Source organism: Choloepus didactylus, chromosome 3 (genome assembly GCF_015220235.1).
Source record: "Choloepus didactylus isolate mChoDid1 chromosome 3, mChoDid1.pri, whole genome shotgun sequence".
In the NCBI taxonomy this organism is placed as follows: domain Eukaryota; kingdom Metazoa; phylum Chordata; class Mammalia; order Pilosa; family Megalonychidae; genus Choloepus; species Choloepus didactylus.
In genome coordinates, this window is record NC_051309.1 from 4,107,977 (window position 1) to 4,129,776 (window position 21,800).

General features: G+C 52.6%; 1 long non-coding RNA gene across 1 annotated transcript; it reads right to left on the bottom strand.

The window, feature by feature from the left end:
* Positions 1-1,298: 1,298 nt before the first annotated feature.
* Positions 1,299-2,189, bottom strand: LOC119529018. Its single transcript, XR_005215806.1, has 3 exons — positions 2,070-2,189; positions 1,832-1,978; positions 1,299-1,423 (listed from the first exon to the last, which is right to left on the bottom strand). It is a non-coding gene; the product is annotated as an uncharacterized LOC119529018 (long non-coding RNA).
* Between the last annotated feature and the right edge of the window lie 19,611 nt (positions 2,190-21,800).

The following is a 21,800-nucleotide window of genomic DNA, read 5'->3' on the forward strand; positions in this document are numbered from 1 at the left end:
ATTCTTCACAATTTTATCTTGAAGTCCAGTGGGACAGTGGAGCCTGTGCTGGGGGCTCGGGGGCTCCCTGCCCACCTTCCCGCCTCCCCAGGATGGGTTCTGGGCGGCCTCCCACCCCCAGCAGGGGTCTGGGCGCTGGTGAGGAGAGGGTGAGGGGAGGGTCCTGTGCCGAGTCGGGGGCTGAGCAGACCGGCCCCACAGGTATCTCCAGGAGCAAATGAGAGACCCCAGGACAGGTCAACAGGACACAGGACAGAGCTCTCCTCCTGCTTTTGGAAGAGGGGGCCCCGTCAGCGATGCGGCTCGATGCGGCCCCAGCCTCGTGGGCTCCTCCTGCCTCGGCTGGCTCTCCAGGGAGCAGGCCTGAGAGGACGCCCTGACAGGGGTCTGCATCTGGGGGCCCCAGACCAAGCCCCTCCTCCCTCACCCACCCACCCACCACCAGTGTGCACCCTCCTCTCTTCTATTGACCCAAAGGCCCCCATTCCCCACTTCCCATTCCCTGCCCACCTGGGCTGGCCGGCTCCCACTCTACTTTGGCGATATCTCTCTTGGAGCTTTCTGGAACCTCGTCTGGTCCGGCTTCCCCCTCAGGTAGGAAGTCCCTCGATGCCTCCCCTCACCTGCAGTCTGGGTTCCTCTTCCTTCCGAGGAAACGAGCTCCCTTGGGCAGCTCAGCCTTTCTGCCTTAGCCGAGGTGAAGCCTCCCTCCCTGCGGTTCCCCCTGGGAACGTGTCACCAAGATGGTGGGCAATGGCACATGTGGTCATCTCCCCATCCAGTGACCCTCCTCCCCTGGGATCTGGGCTGGCCTCAGCCCCTCACTTGGCCAAAGGGCCATCCTGGGACTCCCATGCTAGGTCGTAAGATGCCTTGCCCTTCTACCTGGGCCCCCTGAATGCTCACACGGGGGTCCTCACTCTGAGAGCCTGGCCTCCCTGCTGGGAGATGCCCAACCACAGGTGGAGGCCGTGGACAGGTGCACAGATGCCCTGGTCGAGCCCTGGCTGAGCTCCCTGCCAACTGCCAGCCCCACCTGCTGGCCCCATGAGTGAGCCCACCTGGACATCCAGCCCCACCAGCAAGCCCACCTGGACACCCAGCCCTGCCACGCCCACCTGGACTCCCAGCCCCGCCACACCCTCAGGTGGTGGCTGCCTCAGCCCACATCTGGCTGCAGCTGTGTGACAGAGCCTGAGCCAGAACCTCCCACCAGGCCCAGCCAATCCACACAAGACAAAACAGCAAATTGTTTTACAGCACCAAGTCTTGGGGTGGTTTGTTGTGTTGCAGTAGATGACCAGAGAGCTGTCAAGGTCCAGGTTACCTGTGGGGGCTAGAGCCAACTGGGACACAGCAGAGTGGACCAGCCAGCCCAGAATGCCATGGAACCGTCACCTCCCTTATTCTGGACACGCTGCTCCTATTAATGCAACCAAAGATTACATTTTATTTCTAATTAGCCTTGCCAGATCATCTGCTCAAATTAAGCTTGTATCTCTTATGCCTTCTGGATCCTTTCTAAATGAGCAAATGCCAGGGCAGCTCCCACACTTTCCCGGGGAGCCCCCAGAGACCACCAACTGCATATATTCAGGTCATCAACAAAGAATCCCGGGAGCCCAACTCAGGGGGTCACCGGGTGACCCAGGTTTCAATGAGCAGAGAGGCGCTGAATGAGGAGGACAAGGGATTTCTGCTTCCGAAAACTCCCCCCAAATAAAACCTAATGCAATCAGGGACCATGTAATTTGTCACACATAGGTGATCTATTCTTTAAACAATTTTAGGTTTTAAAAAATTCACTGATTTTTTTTTTTTTTGCACCTACCTCAAAAATGCCAGAGAAGAAAGGGGAAAAACGCATATTCCATAACATGAAAATCAAAATACTTTCTTTTCCAGCACTGGAATCACCCGCTCCCCAATTCAACCACTGGTTTTCTGAGAACGCCTGTTCCTCTGACTGTTTTTCAATCTGAAAGAATAAATTGTCAGTCACATGCTATTTAGAGAACAAAAGCTACATGGGGACACCGAGGAGGCTCTGCGCTCCGGGTGGGACAGACCCTCGCCTCTGGGAAGTGAGCAGCGGAGGCAGCCCCAGACCCCCGGGCTCCGGCTTGGATCAGCAGCTAATTGGAGTGACCCCTTTGGACCGAGGTCTCTCCCGCGGAGCCAAATAGCTTCACCAGCTTGAGGAAAATGAAAGAAGGATGTTTATCCAGAGATCTCGGCTCTGCCCCCTGTGACAGCTTCATTCTATTTTGGAACTGCAAAACCTCCGGCCATTGGGAGTAAAACAGAGAAAGGAAATAAATATGCTGAAGGTTTAATCTTCGGGATTTAAGAGATGGAGGTTCAGAGAGGATTTAAGTGGCTTTAGCATATGCCGTGTTCTGTGTGAGAAATAAAATGTGATCACCCAAGTAGCTTTCCTTGTCTTTTTAATGCATTATATAAGGACATTTATATAAATGTTTTCCTGGGTCAGATAAATAGTGCTTTTCTATTTAAATTTAATTTGGGCCCCAGAGAATGAATTTTCCTGATCTTTTGGTAACCCTGGAAATGTATCCTTGATGAAAATTTCAAATGTGGAATGGAAATGTGGCTGAGTTCGTTTGTCTCTAGCAGTCACTTCAGGAAGCCTTCGACAGACGGACGGTTGGGCAGCTTTACTCCACCGGTGTTTACTGAGCACCTATCACGTGCCAGTCCGTTCTCAGCTCTGGGGATGCAGCAGGAGGCTGGAGGGGCCGAGGCCTGCACCCTGGAGCTCCCCCTCCATGAACACGTGTGCCAGGTGGTGGTGAGGACCAAGAAGAAAACTAACACAGGGGAGGTTGGTAGACACTGTGGGTGTGCATGTGTGGAGGGGGCTGGCTATTATTCTATATGAGGGTCCCGGGGAGGGTCTCTTCCCCATAAAGGTCCATTGCAGCAGGAAGCTGACATTGCAGCGGGACCCTGCAGGAGGGTTCCAGGCAGCTGGGATAGTATGTGCAAAGACCCTGGGGCAGAAACATGCTGTGGGGACAAGGAGCAAGGGGAGGAGGGGAAGGTTGGAGGTGGGACCCTGCGGGACTTCGGATTTGCCTCCGAGTGAGATGGGAGGTCACTGGGGGAAGAGCTGGAGCTGAGGAGTGATGAGTTTCTGCCTTCGATTCAGAGGATTGCTCTGGTACCGATCCGAGCAGAGGCAACGAGGCAGTGGGAGGTTACCGCAGCGATGCGATGGGTGGGCTGGGGGCAGCAGAAGTGGGGGCACCCTAGGGATTGAAGGCAAAGCCCATAGGTCTTGCCAGGAGGCTGGCAACAGGGCAGGAGGGAGCGGTCATGGATGGCCCCCAGGCTCTGGCCTGAGCAGAACGGGGGTGCGTCAGTGAGATGGGGAAGCCTGGAAGGAGCAGGTTTGAGTTGGGAATTAAAAGTTTTGGACATTTTAAAAATTATTTAGGATTTTTTTTTAATTAAAGAAGTTGTAGGTTTAGAGAAAAATCATGCATAAAATATAGGATTCCCATATACCTCCCTATTAGTAACACCTTGCTTTGGTGTGGAACATTCTTTGCAACTGGTGAAATCACATTTTTATAATTGGACTCTTAAATATCATCCATGGTTTATAGTAGGGTTCACTGTCTGTGTTGAACACTCCTATGGTTTTTAAAAAATCTTTATTCTAGTAACATATATACAACCTAAAATTTCCATTTTAACCACACTTAAACATGTAATTTGGTTCTGTTAATTACATTCACAATGTTGTGTCACTATCGCCACCTTCCATTACCAAAATGTTTCTATCATCCCTCACAGAAACCCGGGACAATTGGAGTCTTAACTCTCCATTCTCTACCCCTAACTGGCTCCTGATAACCTATATTCTAGTTTCTGAATCTATGAATTTCCTTATTCTCATTATTTCATATCAGTGAGGCCATACAATAATTCATTCTTTTGTGTCTGATTTATTTCACTCTAACATGATGTCGTAAAGGTTTATCCGTGTTGTTGCATGTATCAGAACATCATTCTTTTTCACAGCTGAATAATATTCCATTTGTACGGCTATCCCACATTTTTTTTACCCATTCCTCGGTTGATGGACACTTGGGTTGCTTCTGTCTTTTGGAAATTGTGAATACTGCTGCCATGAACATCAGTGCAAATATCTGTTTGAGTCTCTGCTTTCAACTCTTTGGGATATATACCTAGAAGTGGGATTGCCGGGGCATGTGATAATTCTATAGCTGACTTTCTGAGGAGCCGCTAACCTGTCTCCCACAGCCGCTGCACCATTTTCTCTTCCCATCGGTGAGTGAGTGTTCCCATTTCCCCGCATCCTCTCCAACACCTGTAATTTCCCATTTTTCAATAGTAGCCACTCAAGTGGGTGTGAAATGTTATCTCCCTGTGGTCTTGATTTTCATTTCTCTAATGACAACTTTTCATGTGTTTTTTAGCCATTTATATATCTTCTGTGGAGAAATGTCTGCTCAAGTCTTTGGCCTGTTTTTAATTGGGTTGCTCATCTTTTTGTTACTGAGTTGTACAATTTCTTTATATATTCTGGATATTACGCCCTTACTGGACATGCGGCTTCCAAATATTTTCTCCCATTCTGTAAGTTGTCATTTTGCTTTTGTGAAAAAGCCCTTCGATGCACAAAAGTTTTTAATTTGGTTGAGGTCTCCCACTTATCCATTTCTTTCTTTTGCTGCTTGTACCTTGGGTGTTAAGTGTAAGAAAACATTGCATAACACGAGGGCCTGAAGATGTTTCCCTGTGTTTTCTTCTGGTCCTTATATTTAGGTCTGTGATCCATTTTGAGTTGATTTTTGTATATGATCTGAGGTAGTGGTCCCCCTTCATTCTTTTGCTGATGACATCCATTTTTCCCAGCACTTTTTGTTCAGTGGACATGGCACCCTTGTCAAAAACCTGCTGGCCATTTTATGCATGATTTTTCTGTATACCTACAACTTCATAATATTAATTAATTAATTAATTAATTAATTAATATCAGTTGGCCATAGAGGTGAAGGTTGATTTCTGAACTCTAAATGTGATTTGATTGATCTGCCTGTCTGTCGCTGTGTTAGTACCATGCTGTTTTGATTTCTGGGGCTCTGTAATAAAATTTAAGATGGGAAAGTATGAGTCCTCCAACTTTGTTCTCCATTTTCAAGATGATTTTGGCTACTCAGGACCTCTTACCCGTCCATATAAATTTGCTGATTTGGCTTTTCCATTTCTGCAAAGAAGGCTGTTGGAATTTTTGATTGGGATTGTGTTGAATCTGTAAATTACTTAAATTACTTTGAGTAGAATTGATATCTTAACAATTTGTAGTCTTCCAATCCAAGAACACAGAATAGTTTTCCATTTATTCAGGTCTTCTTTGATTTCTTTTAGAAATTTTTTTTTTTTTTTTTTTTTTTTGGTAGTTTTCTGTGTATAAGCCCTTTACATCTTTGGTTGGATTTATTCCTAGATATTTTATTCTTTTAGTTGCTTTAGAAATGTAATTTTTTTCTTGATTTCATCTTCAGATTATTCATTACTAGTATGGAGAAACCTATGATTTTTGCCTGTTGATCTTGTACTCCACCACTTTGCTACTAATTTTTTATTAGTTCTAGTAGCTTTGTTGTAGATTTTTCAGGATTTTCTATATATAGGATCTGTATATAAGATCATGTCCTCTACAAATAGGCAGAGTTTTACTTCTTCCTTTCCAGTCTGGATGCCTTCCATTTCTTTTTCTTACTTAATTGCTCTGGCTAGAACCTCCAGTACGATGTTGAAAAACTGGTGACAGCGGGCATCCTTGACTTGTTCCTGATCTTAGAGGGGAAGACCTCCATCTTTCACCATTGAGTATGATGTTAGCTGTGGGTTTTTCACATATTACCTTTTCTATGTTGAGGATGTTTCCTTCTATTCCTAGCTTTCTAAGTGTTTTTATCAAGAAGGAGTGCTGAATTTTGTCAAGTGCCTCTTCTGTATCAATTGAGATGATCATGTGGTTTTTACCTTCATTCTGTCAATGTGGTGTATTACATTAATTGATTTTCTTATGTCAAGCTACCCTTGCATACCTGGGATAATTCCCACTTAATCATGGTGTACAATTCTGCGGTCGCGGTTACTGCTTCTGGGGGGAGTGGCGGCCGGTAGCTGAGCCCTCAGCTCTCGGGGCTGCTTAAAGGGTACCGGCGGCGGGGGCTCTTTCCCGGAGGCGAGGGCGAGGCGGAGGACTTGGCCGGGTCCTCGGCGGGAGGCGTGCAAGGTGTGGAGGGCGGCGATAAGGACAAGACACTCTTCATCCAGTAGGAGTATGCGCCAAAGAGATTTATTCAGGGGTGATTACAGGTTATATAGGCTGGTAAGAAGGGCAGGGCTGGAAAAGAGGTGAAGTAGCCTTAAATGGCAATACTGAAGGGATAGGGGCTAGGATTGGTTCTGAGAGGACGCAGGAGCTGTTGCAGCGGGCGGGAGTTGTTCTGGCCACGGTGCATGCGCGCTGGCGGTGGCAGGAGTTGCCTTGGCACAGGGGAGTGTGCGGGTAAGATAAGGAAGTGGGGAAAGGGCAGTTGGGAGAAAGGCGGTTCCCTCCGGCAAGCCTCCCCTGCCCGTGACATTTTGGGTGAGGAAAAGGGAGCTGCCTTGACCTCGCTCCCCAGGCTCGGGGGGGCTGCAGAGGGCACTAACGCCCGTACCTACTACCCTCCCCAGGGGGTGATATCAGGTCCCCTGGCCCAGGCCTGGCAAGCCGAGGTACAAGCTCAGTCCCCCGCACAATTCTTTTAATATACTGTTGGATTTGACTTGCTGGTATTTTGTTGAGGGTTTTGCATCTATATTCATTAGAGAAATTAGATAGGTGCATAGATATTTATAATTGTTATGTCTTTTTGTTGAATTGACCCCTTTATCAGGATATAAAATCAGTATATAATATCTTTGATCCTCATAACAGTTTTGGACTTCAAGTCTATTTTATCTGATTTAGTACAGCTACCCCAGCTCTCTTTTGGTTACTATTTGCATGATATATATTTTCCCATCCTTTTATTTTCAACCTACTTATGTCTTCGAATTTAAAGTGAGCCTCTCGTAAACAGTATGTAATTAGGTCATGCTTTTTTAAAATTCATTCTGCCAATCTCTGACTTTTGACTGGAGAGTTTAATCCACTTACATTTAAAGTAACTACTGATAATGCAGCAGTTTCTTCTGCCATTTTGCTATTTTCCCTTTTAAGTCTTACACCTTTGTTGATCCTCAATTCTCCTGCTAATACCCACTTTCATATTTATTTGATTTTTAATATTATACCATGTTGAATCCCTTCTCATTTCTTTCTGTATATATTTTTCATGTATTTATTTGTGGTTACCATGGGGTTAAAATTAAACACCCTAAATCTATAACAATCATGTGTGATTAGATATCAGCTTAACTTCAATAGCTTACACACACAGTGCACCTGTACCTCTCCCCCCACCTTTTTTTAACTTGTTAAAAATTGTTTCTTTGCACATTGTGTGTCCAAACCCATAGTTTTTTCATTGTGTCTTATGCATTTACAATTTAGTGCCTGTAAGAAGTATGAAGCTGAGTTACATATCAAAAAATACAGTGAATTACTTCTGGCATTTATAAATACCCATATGGGTATCTTTACCAGAGGTCTTTAATTCTTTAGGCTGCTTTGAACCACTGCCTAGTGTCCTTTCTTTTCAGTTTGTAGAACTCCTTCTAGCATTGCTCGTAGGGCAGGTCTAGTGGTGAACTTTCTCAGCTTTTGTTTGTCTGGGAACGTCTTAATCGCTCCCTCATTTTTGAAAGTCTTGCCAGATAGGACATGCTTGTTTGGCACTTGCTTGCTTTCAGCACTTCCAATATTTCATTCCACTGTTGCCTTGCCTCCAGGGTTTCTGAGTTATAAATCAGAGCTTAATCTAATTGTGATTCCCCTTTAGAGATAACTTGTTGCTTTTCTGTTGTAACTTTCAGAACCCTCTCCCATCCTTGATGTTGGACAATTTGATTACTATGTATCCTGATGTGGTTGTCTTTGAGTTTATCCTGTTTCTGGTTCTTTGGGCTTCTTGAATGTGCATATTCACATCTTTTGTTGACTTTAGGAAGTTTTCTGCCATTATTTCTGTGAATATTCCCTCTGCCCCTTTCTCTCTTTCTTCTTCTGGGACTCCCACAAAGCATACATTATTACACTTGATGGTGTCCCTCATGTCTCTTAGACTTTGTTTGCTCTTTTTTATCTTGTTTCCTTTCAGCTCCTCAGCTGGAATCATTTCAATCATCTTGTCTGTGAGGTCACTGATTCTTTCTTCTGCTACCTCCAATCTGCTGTTGAAACCCTCCAGGGAATCCTTCATTTCAGTTGCTGTGTTCTTCACCCCCATTATTTCTCTTTGGTTCCTATTGAGAATCTCAGACTCCCACATTGTTCATTCATTTTTCCCCTCGTAGCCTGTAGTTTTTTTTTTTTTTTTTTCTGTGTCTTCCTTTATCCCCTTGAGCATGTTGAGGATCATATCCAGCAACAGGCCCAGGGACCCCCAAGGGGAGCATGAGTGGCTCCACCCACATTGTAGAAGGGATGGGGTGGGGCGGGCAGGAGCTGCTTCTGTGGCTTCTGAAGCTGCGTTTTCTCGATTCAGCACTTGCCCAGTTACTGCAGCCCTTTACCTGTTTTCCATAGTTTCAAGGAAGGTTATTGTCTTTAAGATTCCTCTGCAGCCTCAGCCCCCCACAGAGCCGGCCCCCAGGGATCTGAAATAGCTGACCACAGCAGAGATCAGCTATTAGACCCACCTACCCCCAATTTTGGAGGACGTGGTCCTTATTGCCCTACCCAGTACCACCCAGCCGGCCCGGGGGCCCGGGCTGCAGCCCCCATGGCTGCCCACCATGCAGCTAGAGGCTGGGGATGGGAGCTGCTGCAGGGAGGGGGCACTCACCGGTGTTGGCCACAATTTACCGGCCTCTTCCTCCAGCCCCTCCCTTGGTGCATCACCGCGTTCCACCAGACCCCAGAGTTTCAGAATCATGGATTCAGACAGTCCCTGAAGTTCACTTGCTGCTTTTCCTGGTGCTTTGTACCTGCCATCTTCCCACTGTCTTCCTCTCTGGATGCCCAGTACACCTCTGTTTTAGTTTCCTGTGGCCACAGAAACAAAGGGCCAAAAACTGGGGGGTTTGAAACAGCAATGTCTCCCCTCACAGCTCTGGAGAATGAATGTCTGAGATCAGGTGTGGACAGAGCCACGTGCCCCCGGCCTGGACCAGCCTCCAGTGTTCCCGGCCGTCCCTGGTGCCCTTGGGCTCATGGCCGTGTCCCTCCAGCCTCTGCCTGCATCCTCACGTGGCCTTCTCTGTGTGTCTCCATGACCAAAGTTCCCTCTTCTTGTGCCGACACCAGCCATTGCCTTTAGGGCCACCCTAAATCCTAATTTAACTGATTCCATCTGCAGTGACCCTATTTCTAAATAGGGTCACTTCCCCGGCACAAGACTGGCACACGGCAGATTCACACAGGATGTGAAAATCGTCAAACCAGGGCTGATGGATGGTCACCGAGGCCCAGAGGTATGGGTTTAGATCCCCATGGGCCTGCGGCTGTGGTCCAGGTGAGCCACAACCCCTCTGAGCCTCTGCTTGCCTGTCTGCAAAGTGGGCAGATGGTTTTGCACCCATGGGGCCGCTGGGAGGATGCAGGAGGCTGAGGTCTGCAAGCGCTGAGCCTGGGGCCTGCTGCCTGGGAGGGCTCCACATGGGCATTTCCACCCTGTGGGCAAGAAGCAGCTCCTGGACACCAGCCCTGGGCCCTGGTGGGCACTGGACCCTGGGCATGGCTTCATGGCCTGCCTTCGAGGAAGATGGACAGGTGGGGACCCCAATTAGGGTAACAGCCTCCCTCGGGGTGCACAGAGGTCTGGGGTGTCTCCCAGTGTGTGATGCTGGGGTGGCTGCTGAAGGGTGCACAAGGGCTGGACAGTGGATCAAAGGAAGGGCATTCCCAGCACCCAGGGTGGTGAACATCCACGGGTTCCCTGCCAAAGAGTTGGGGAATTCTTTTTTGGGTGCTGAGGAGCATTTAAAGGCTTTGAAGCAGTAAAGTGGTACGATCTGATCTTTTCTGGAAAAGAGACCCTTCTGTTTAATTTGCGTTGTGTTTGAACAAAAACCATCAGCAGTGAAAACACCGGGGTGGACAGACTGGCCCAAATCTCCATGGCAGGGATGTTGGGGTCGCCCTGCCCAGAGCCGGCTGGGGTTCTCACAAGGGCCGGCCTCCCCAAGGGCCTCTATGCCCCCCTCAGAGGCAAGTACCTGGGGCACAGCAGCCCCTCGCTGCTCCTGCAAGGCGCACCCAGACTTCCCGAGCCTCTGATTCAGCCGGGATGACATTTGGGAACCAGCCTGGAAAGGGTGTTTCAGAGATGCCAGACACTGGCAGTTAGCAGTGTGCCCACCCACGTGGCCTGCCTCAGCCCCCAGCCCTGCGGGGGTCCACTTGTTGGGAATTCAGTCCCCGACGCTGCCCCCACTCAGCCCTGAGGTCCACGCGGCCTCCCGTGTCCCTCCCGGGGACGTGCTGGCGGACCCCAACATCCCACCCTCAGCAGCTGGCTTCGGAGATGGGACTGGGCACCGCCTCCATTCCGTGCCATGACCCTGGGACGTGGCATTTTCATCAGCTCCATTTCACAGATGAGAAAGATGAGGCCAGGGGCTTCCTCCTATGCTGCTGGCAGATCCAGAGTTTGCTTGTGGGGGTGGAGACCAAGGCCAGTGCAATCCCCTAAGCCCCCCTCCCCATGAACCCCTCCCTACAGCCCCCTCTTCACTGCCCCCTCCCATGACCTCCTCCCCACAGCACCATCCCTAAGACCCCCTCCCCAGAGCCCCCTACCTATGACCCTCTCCCTACAACACCCTCCCCACAGCCCCCTCCCTATAAGCACTTCCCTATGAGCCCCTCCCCATGGATCCCACCCCATGGACCCTCCCCATGGCCTCCTCCCCATGACCCCCTCCTTACAATGTCCCTCTTTGTGGCCCCCTCCCCACACCCTTCCTTGTGGCACCCTCCCCACAACAGCCTCCCCAGAGCCCTCTCCCTAAGACCTCCTCCTATGACTCCCTCCCCACAGCCCTCTCCCCACAGCCCCCTCCCCATGGCCCCGTGGCTGGTTGGCCTGGCTGGGGCGGCCATGTATCCAGGAACACGCATCTGGCAAAGGAGGGCATGGGGGGCTGATGGTGGATCCCCTAAGACGTCCAGCATTCCTGGAACCTGTGAACATGTCACCTCAAAGGGACCTTGCAGAAGTGATGAAATGAAGGATCTCGAGACGGCGAGAAGGTCCTGGATTTTCTGACAGGCCAGTGTCATCACAGCGTCCTTAGAAGAGGGAAGAGGAGGGTCAGAGAAGATGTGACAGTGGACGCAAACGTGAGGTCGGAGTGATCGGAGGGGCCACGAGCCAAGGACCGCAGTGGCCTCGGCCCACGGAAGAGGAGGAGAGCACACGGAGGAGGCAGCCCTGCCGACACCTGATTTCAGACGGCTGACCCCTGCACGGCGAGACGTCAAATCTGTGTTATTTTCAGCCCCTCCGTGTGTGGTCACTTGTCCCAGCAGCAACAGGGAGTGAGTACACCGAGGGCACGAGGAGCCGGGTGTCGCCGAGTCTGGGGCCTGGATACGATCCCCCCGGCTAAGTCCACACACCAGAGGGGAATTCATCCACCTGTCCCTCCACTCCCGGGCACCGACATTTGTGACAGACATAAGAGTTTCCACAAAGCAACCACAGGGACTGGAAACGAGAGCCAGGACCCTCCTCTTCCACTCGGCCCCTGCATGACGTGATCCACTGCCACGGCTCAGCCAGGCCTGGGCCTGGGCCTGAGCTGCTGCTGAGTGCACCCCCGGCCAGGGACCCCAGCAGGTGGGGGGCACAGCACCCTCCTCCTGGCACATCCTGGGAGCCTCAAGGCCGTGCGGCTGGAGAGAGGCAGGGTCAGAGCCCAAACCCTCCTCCAGGTCCCTGGGTCAGCACGCTCCTGCTACACGTTCACACGTACATGCCGGCCCACATGCTCACACAGACGCTCGCACACACACGCTTACCCTTGCACACACACTCGCACAATGTGTTCTCACACATGCTTGCACACATGTGCACATGCTCATGTGCGCATGCACTGGCACACATGCACTCACACATGCTCATGTGCACACGTTTATACTCACACATGCCCATGCACACATTTGCACACTTGTGCCTGCACACTTATACCTGCTTGCTTTCACACTCACCTCACACATGCCCATGCCCACACAGTATTTGCACACTCGTGCTCAAACACACCTGCTTGCTTTCACACTCACTCACACATGCTCATGTGCACACATTCACACATGCTCACACATGTGCTCACACATGCCCACAGACACATTCACACACATATGCTTGCACAACTCATGCTTACTTGCACACATGCTTACACACTCACACGTGCATGCTCACACACACCCACAAGCACACACACCACAAGGAGATCTAGAAGGTGTCAGCATTTTAAAGAGAAATTCAGCCCCACTGAGATGCCTGAGCGGTGCGAAGGCTGCATTGTAGCTGCTCGTTATTGTTCTGATAATCACTATTACCAGGGCTCTCCAGAACCTCAGGCGGAAAGGACACGCTTGTTGTGGAAACAGATTGCTAAAGGCTCGGAGACTCTCCAATGTGCGTGCGGCCCCTGTGTCCTTCTCTTCCCAAATGGTACCAGCCAGGTCACCCAGCCCTGTGGGGGAGCCCAGCTCAGTTCTCAGGCCGCCTGGTGCCCACGGGGGCAGCGCTGTCTCCTCCTCCCAGGCTGGAGGCGCACCCGACCCCCCCATCCTCCCCTCGCTCATGCTCGCGCCCCGTGATCTCGTACATCCCCTGGACAGCTGCACCCCATGATCTCGTACATCCCCCGGACAGCCCTGCAGGCACATCGCCTCCGGATGTGGCCCCGGCCCCCTCACACCCACAGCCTCCTGGACCTCTTGCTCCATGGAGATGCCGCACACTTGACCGCCCAGCCCCACAGTGTGTCCCGTGCCCCACAGCCCCGCAGCCCCTTAGCCCCACTGCCCCGCAGCCCTGCCATGGTCCCCCTCGGCTGGCGGCGACGCCCGGGGCAGCTGGCTTAGACCGCAGAGCCACCGTCCACCTCTCCGACTCAGTGTCTCTCCATCTCCCTCTCCGTCCTTTATCTCTCCCTTCCCCCTCTCCTTTGTCCCTATCTTCCTCTTTCTCTCTTTCCTCTCACTCTCCTCCTGCCTCTCGCTTTCACCATTTGTCTCTCAATCCACCCCCCTTCCTCTCTCTCCCTCTCTCGCTCTCTCGTCCTCTCTCACGCAGCCTCAGATCCTTGGCAAGTCGCATCTGTTCTCCCCACCGACCCACCGGATCCACACGTCCCCACCTGGGCCACCTGCCTGCCTGGCCTGCTTGCACGGGGCCCCAGGCTGTCCCATCCTCTGCTCCCCGAGCCTGCACTGGCTCCATGTGCTTGAGGACCCCGAGGTCTGGCCTCGCTCCCCTTCTGCCTCCCCTTCCCCTCCCCCAGCCCCGTCCTCTTCCCCAAAGCCAGCCACTGCTGTCCCTCACTCTCCCCCAACACCCACGGGCTCACTTGTTGCTTCAGGTCTTCCCTCAAAAGACCCTGCGGGACTGAGACGTCTTCTGGCCGCCACCCCCTGCTCTGTCCCCTTCTGTGCTTTAGTGTCCTCTTTTGCACTGTCACAATTCGGCATGGATTACACAGTTTTTTCCCATTTGCTTTGCGTCTCTTCTGGCTGACCCCACGGTGAGCTGTAGGAGGGCAGGTGCTCTGTCCGTCCTGTTGTGGGTGAGTTGGTGCAGAGCCTCTGCACGGGGTGGGCATCCGGAGGGGAGGATTCTCATGGTGACCTATATCAGCAAGAGCCTTCCCCAGGAAGAGCCACCCGTGCCCATTCACACCCATGCTGCCACGTGCACTGAGACCCACGTCGTTACACTGTGCGCCCCGGCCCACCAGCAGTGCGGGCTTCCTGACTGCTCCCTGCTGCACCTGGGAGCGTGGGACACAGGCCTTGGCACCCCAGGTATGGGTTCAAATCCCAGCTCTGCCACTTGTGAGCTGGGTGACCTTAGATAGAGATTCAACCACCCAGTGGCTCTGTTTCCTCATCTGGGCTGTAATCTATGTCCTACCACATCCCCATCTCTACTCTACACTACCACATTATCCTCTGCTTTCCTCATCCATGCCGTGCCATGCTGTTATGCTGTGCAGTGCTATTCTATGCCAAATAACTGCCATGTGTGTATTGTGCTAGACCATACTACCCTCCTCACCTGACTCGGCTCTACTGGTCTCTACTCTTCCTTCTCCATCTACACCGTGCTATGCTATCCTACACCAAGTACCTTCGTCATCTATACTGTACTATACAATACTATATTATACATTCCGGTTTGCTAATGCTGCCTTTTTGCAAAATACCAGAAATGGATTGGCTTTTATAAAGGGGGGTTATTTGGTTACACAGTTACAGTCTTAAGGCCATAAAGTGTCTAAGGTAACACATCAGCAATCAGGTACCTTCCCTGGAGGATGGTCAATGGCATCCGGGAAACCTCTGTTAGCTGTGAAGGCACGTGGCTGGCATCTGCTCCAGAGTTCTGGTTTCAAAATGGCTTTCTCCTGAGACGTTCCTCTCTAGGCTGCAGTTCCTCAAAAATGTCACTCTTAGTTGCTCTTGGGGTGTTTGTCCTCTCTTAGCTTCTCTGGAGCAAAAGTTTGCTTTCAAAGGGTGTCTCCAAAATGTCTCTGTAAGCTGAAGCTCCTCTTTCAGTTCTAGTGCATTCTTCAAAGTGTCCCTCTTGGCTGTAGCAAGCTCGCTCCTTCTGTCTGAGCTTATACAGTGCTCCAGTGAACTCATCAAGGCCCACGCTGAATGGGGGGGGCCACACCTCCATGGAAATTATCCTATCGGAGTTACCACCTATAGCTGGGTAGGTTGCATCTCCATGGAAACAATCAAAGAATTACAATCTAATCAATACTGATATATCTGCCCACATAAGATTGCATCAAAGATAACGGCATTTGGGGGGGACATAATGCATTCAAACTGGCACACTACACTATACCATACCTACGGTAAACAGACTTTTTGGTGAGGTCACTTCAGTTAGGGTGTGGCCTGGCCCAGTCGGGATGGGCCTTAACCCTATGACTGGAGTCCTTTAGAACAGAATGAAATTCAGACAGATAGAGAGAAAGCCACGGCGGACAGCCAGAAGCTGAAGGTCAACAGAGAATGGAAGAGAAGGGAGAGGCCAGGAGAAGCTGCCGCATGCATCGCCATGTGTGCAGGTTTGGATGTGTTGTGTCCCCGCAAACACCATGTTCTTTAATGCCATCTTGTGGGGGCAGATGTGTTAGTGTTAATTTGGTTGGAAACTTCTGATAGAATGTTTCCGTGGAGATGTGACTCACCCAACTCTGAGTGACACCTTTGATCAGGGTGTGACCTCTTGATTAGATTATTTCCATGGAGGTGAGGCCCCACCCATTTGGCTTGGATCTTGATTAGTTTCCTGGAGTACTTTAAAAATGCTGGCCAGATGGGGACGATTGCTGGCTTAGCTCAAAGTGCTTGGAGTTGCAGATCCCTGATGTTGGCTGATGCTGAGACATTTTGGAGAACTCACAGGAGCTGAGAGAGGAGCTGGAACACAACCTGGGAGCAAGCAGATGCCAGCCACGTGCCTTCCCAGCTAACAGAGGTTTTTGGACACCATTGGCCATCCTCCAGTGAAGGTACCCTACTGTTGATGCCTTAGTTTGGACACTTTTATGGCCTTAAGACTGTAACTTTGTAACCAAATAACCCCCCTTTGTAAAGCCAAGCCTTTTCTGGTATTTTGCAGAATGGCAGCATTAGCAAACCAGACACCATGTGACAGAGGGTCCCAGGAATGCTGGCTGGCAACCAGCTGCAGAGTGCCAGGCTTTGGAAAGAAAGCATCCCCTTGATGCCTTGATTTAAATGTTATCCCAGCCTCAAAACCATAAGCCAATAAATTCCCGCTGTTTAAGCCAACCCATTGCAGGATATTTGCCTGAGCAACCAAGGAAACTAAAACACCATATCATAGCATACCCCACTAAATACCTTCCTCACCTATACTGCACTATACTATACTACACTATACTATACTATTACTATACGATCCTATACTATACTACAATATACTATACTATACTATGCTCTACCGTCCCATCCCATACGAACCTATAGCAGACCTTCCTTATCTATGCCTTGTTATCTACAGCATGCTATGCTATCCTACCCTATGCTTTTATCTTAAATAACTTTCTCCTCTATACTATACCACACCATACCATACCACACTACACTGTACTATACTAAATAGCTTCCTCATCTATGCCATACCATATCATGTCTTACCGTACTATGCCAAATATCTTCTTCATCTATACTGTGCTATGTTTTACTGTTCTGTATGAAATACCTTCATCATCCTATACATACTATGCTATACCTTTCTCGTCTATGCCACATTGTGCGATGCTAAACTCCATAGCTCCTTCATTTATACTGTATTATACTAAATGGCTTTCTCAAATGAACTATTCTATACTCTAATAAATACCTTTCTCATTTACACTGATATTATACTATAGTAGACTAAACTAAATCCCTTCCTCATTTGCCCTATACTGTATTATGCTAAATAGCTTCCTCAAATGTGCCATACTATACTATACTAAACAGTTTCCTCACTGTACTATACTATACTATGCTATAGCATACTATACTACATTATACTGTTCTATACCACCTTCCTCATCTGTGCTATACTATGCTATGCCAGGCTATACTTTTCTCTGCTCTACTACACTAAACATGCTGCTAGGGTTGCCTTCAGGAGAAAGTGAATAAAATGGCTTGATATCTGTGAGGCACTTAGAATAGTGACTGGCCCACGGTGAGGACCACCCAGTGTTTGTTGAGTGAATGAGTGAGGGCGCCCCACCTGCCTGCCTTGGGGTGATTTACTGAGCCCCTCCATCCATCAGGGGAAGCCCTGGCCCAATGCTAAGGGTCAGCCCTGGTCCCCTTTCCTTCCCGTTCTTCTGTCCCTCAGTGCTGTCTCTCAGGCTCACAGTTGTTTTCTGTCCGTGACACAGTTATTTTCTGGATTTATGGAGGGCAGGTCTGATATCCGAGGGTGGAGGGGCTTGCCTACAGATGGAAGTGGGGGAGCAGGCCATCCCCATTGTTCCCCTGCACCCTCGGGCTCCCTCCGCTGAGCTTGCGGAAGCCCCAGGCCCAGCCTGGAGAACCCCCCACCTGGTGGCATCCATGGAAGCTTCGAGACATTGCAGAAGGCACTGCAGGAAGGGGCCCTGTGGGCCAGCCAGAGTGTGGTCTGCGTGCTGTGGGGAGCAGCAGGCCCTTGGGTGGGAGGGAGGGGCCGTGCCTTGGCCCCTCAGAGCCCCTCGAGCCCAGGCAGAGACGGGGAGGCTCGCCAGGGGCACTGAGGGCTCTGGTGGGGGGCCCTCCTGGGTCTCCCGGGGAGGCTTCCTCTCAGTTCCCGTCTTGTGCTGGCTCGTTTATGCCTCTTGTCGGCTCCGCGAGGCAGGTGCTGTTCTTACCCCTTCGACCGAGGAGAAGATGGAGCACAGGGTGCACGCTCCCGGGGTGGCTCACCCGTGTGCAGCCCAGGCAAGGCCTGCAGGGTGGATCTGCTTGGGCTGCTCAGTCGGATCTGCTCGTACCCTCAGCTTGTTCCAAGCTCTCGGCAGTGCAGAAGATGCACCTGTTTACACCTGGACCCTGCTGCAGGGATGGGGGAGAGGGGCCCCATGCAGCGGCCGTGTTTCCTCAGAGCCAGTCCCAAAGTGACCCGTTTCAGAAAAGCGTGGCGGGCAAACCAAAAGAGAAGGCCCTCGTGTATGGGTCGGGACAGGCAAGACTGTGCTTGGTGACAAACTTCCCCTGCCGTCCTGCAGCTCCACACAGCAAGGGCTCCTGTCCAACCAGGACAGCGGGGGCTCGGTCAACGCCTCTGGGGCCAGGCCAGCAGGGTGCCATCGGCTCAGCCCATCTCTTCAGGGGTCACCGTGTGGAGGATGCGAGAGGACACAGATCACCCATGTCCACTCTTGACGGCCTCACTTGTCACTCCTGCTCATGGCCCATCAGCCGGAGCCAGTCACATGGCCCCACCCGTCCACCAGGGCATCTGGGACATCCACCCAGAGCCCAGGAAGAACAGGAGGCCTGGAGGTTGCCAGGCAGGGAATCTCTGCCTCACTTTCTAGCAGCTTCTCTCCAGGTTGGTGGAGACAGCTGCGGAGAGGAGCGGCCATCCAGCATGAACGCTGGGGCAGGCCTGAGACCCCATCTTACTACACCTCATGTCTCGGCCCTCCAGGAGTGCTAACTCCACCTCCTCCTGTCACAGGCGGGGAAACTGAGTCCTGGAGCAGCCCAGCCGGGACTCGTTGGAGCGTGCGCGGCTGCTGGCCGGCAGCTCCGGAGGGGCCTTCTGTGCCTCAGCCCCCAGCCCAGCCCCCAGCCCAGCCTGGCTCGCAGGGGGAGCCTGAAGCAGCGTCTCTGGCAAACAAGAGAATCAGTGGGTCATGGGAGGTGGAGGACGCCCTTCTGCCCCCCAGGAGCCTCCCAGTTTGACACCTGTCACTTCCCTTGTCGACTTTTAAAGTCTGATTTCTTTCCTGATGTCTCCTGTGCTTGTCTTGCCCCCATTTCTGCTGTTTAAAGAACAGCGGCTGTGGGCCCCAGTGTCTGAGGCTGGCAGCTCACGGCCACACGAACCCCCCGGCCGGGGCTGCAGCCTCCAGGGTGGTCAGTCCTGACGTTCCCAGGGCCTGGGCTGAGCGTGGACAGACCCGCAGAGCAGGAGGGAGCTTCTCGGGTCCTGCCCCTTTCTGGCTGCTGGTGGAGACGTGGACACAAGGCTCCAGGGTAGGAAATGGTAGCAGAAATGCAGCGTGTGTGTGTGTGGTGTGTCAGCGGGCTCAGGTGGGGCTCAGGTGGGGCTCAGGTGGCTCAGATAAGGGTCTCAGGTAAGGGGGCACATGTGGGGGACTCAGAGTGGAGGGCTCAACTGGAGAGGCCCAGGTTTGGGGAGAGCTGTCCATTACCTCTGGTCTAGAGACGTTCTCTGCTACACCAGGGGACAAACCCAGCTGCCCTCCTGGGACCCCGCAGCCCGCCTCCCAGACCACTTCCACAGGGCACACACAGCCCCAGGCAAAGAAGTCCCCAAATCTGATTTCGGTGTGGTCAGTGAAGGCCCCAACCCTGCAGGGGCCAAACCTGCCGGGCACTCGGTCCACAGTGTGTCCCCAAAAGGGTGCAGTGACACAGGCAAGGGTGGGGGGGGTACCCCTGGGGAGGGGGCGGGGGGAGGAGCAGAGGAGGACGATGGTGAAGCTGTGTCCCAGCACATGAGGGTCAGACTTGGGGTGTCCTGGCCACCTCTGAGAGGCCTTCCTACCCCCCCATTCTCTGCTCCCCCACATCCCAAACAGCCAGTTCTTTACTGTCTGAGCCCCATGGGGTGCCTGGCCCTGACTTGGCCCAGGGGACACAAGGAATTCAAGCCCCTTTCCTGCCGTGGGGAGCCCCTGGCTCGCAGGCTCACCTGCCTGACAGGAAGGAAGGAATTAAGGACAAACCAGCTCAGGGGCCCCCAAGCCTGCAGCCCAGATGCCAGCCCCCCCAGGAATGGCCGTGCCCTCCCCCAGCCCCACTCCAGCCAGCCCGGCTTCCCCAGGATGCTGACCCCATCCTCCATCACCAACCAGTCCCCCACCCTCCCGGCCCCAGCCAGCCCTCGGTCCTTCCTGCCCGCATCTGCCCACTGTGAGGTCTTGCTCAGGGATCCTTCCCTGGGCCCCTTCCCCTCCACCCCAGCCCCAAACTCGGGGCTGCACAGCGTAATGCTCAGTGGACACCGAGTGAACAAACAGAAACGAGAGCCTCAAGGGCAGTGGCCTTAAAATCTGCCTCCCCACTCACAGCGACCATGACCCAGAAGGTCTCCGTGAGGCCCAGGGTCGGCCGTGCGGACAGAGGCCTTGAACTAGTTTCCTACGGCCGCTGTAGCAAGTTACACAACCTGGAGGCTGCAGGGGTCAGAAACCCTAACCCCGAGGTGCTGGCAGGGCTGGGTCCTGGAGGCCCCAGGGGAGAAGCTGCTCCTGGCCTTTCCCACGTGTGGAGGCCACCCCTCACCTGGCCTCACAGCCCCCTCCTCAGCTCCACGGCCCGCGGCCCAGCGTCTTCACTGCGTCTCCTCTCCTGTCCTCGCATCCCCTTCTCCGACTCTGACCCTCCCACCTCCCTCCCACAAGGACCTTGTGGTGACATTTGGCCCCCCAGCCAATCCAGGACACCCCCACCTCAGGGTCCTTAACCCAATCCCAAAGTCCCTTTTGCTGTGTCAGGTGTCGTAGTTATTGGTTCTGGGGATCAGATGTGGGCATCTTTGGGCTGTTAGTCTGCCCTCCACAAATCATTTAATTAATCCCCTTTTGTTGGGCATCTACATTGTTTCCAACATGTCGCTCTTGCCCGGAACGCCGTCGTGAGCAGGCAGCTGCCCCTGCGGCTAACGCACTGACAAGTCTGTGATCGCTTCCTTAGGTTGAAGCCCCACATGGGGTATTTCTGGGTTAAAATGCAGAGGAAATTTCAAGGTTTTTAATGCACGTTTCTTTTACACTTCCTTGGTCAACACATGTACCCCTGGGTCTTGTATCATCTTACAGGTGAATTTTGACCAGCCGGTGGTTGAGGAGTATATCGTGCCCCCTAACCCCATGTGGATCAGTCCATCCGGCAACCCAGCCAGACCAGCCTCCATGTCCCCCAGCTCCGGACTCAGACTCGAACCTCAAACCCCGCTGTTCTGATTTGAGTCCCCATGGGCTGGTGTTTACCTCATCCGTAGAATGGAGATAGTGACGCATGCACGTGCACATGTGCACACACGCACTGGGGCTGCAGGATGACACGTGGAGCTGCTGCAAACCCGCAGGCATGTGCAAGGCGTCCTGCTGGCCCCTGAGTTCCCCCACCTGATGCCAGGGAGAGGAGGTGTGGACAGCAGCTGGGTCCCCCATGCTGGCCCCAGAGGCCCGAGCATCAGGCCACAGAAAAGGGACCTCGATGTCGGGGACCCAGAGGAAGACGCAGGTGCAGCGAGCTCCATTTGCCAGGACACCCCCCCAGCCCCCAGCCCGAAGCGTGCTCGCGATGCAGTCAGGCAGGCCTGCTACTCGGCAACGAGGCAGAGCAAGTGACTCATTTTGTACGAGCGAGTTATTTTTAAGTGGCTCGAGGCTGGTGAGGAAGGCTCCCTGACAGCAGCGATAATTAGTCCCCCACATGAAGTGGGTCCCTGGGGCTCCGGCAGGGGCCCCCGCTTGGCCCCCCAGAGCCTCTGCACAGCGGAGACCCTCAACTCTGGGGCAGGGAGCACCACGCCCAGGGGCAGGGCCAGCAAAAGGCCCACAGCCTCCAGGACCCCTGTGGCCCAGGGGCAAGGCCTGGGGTCCCCACCAGGCATCCGCAGCCCAGGGTCTCACTGTCCTCCCCTCCTCAGCCTCGCTGTCCAGGATGCCGTCCACACCACTTGCCCGTCCCCTGC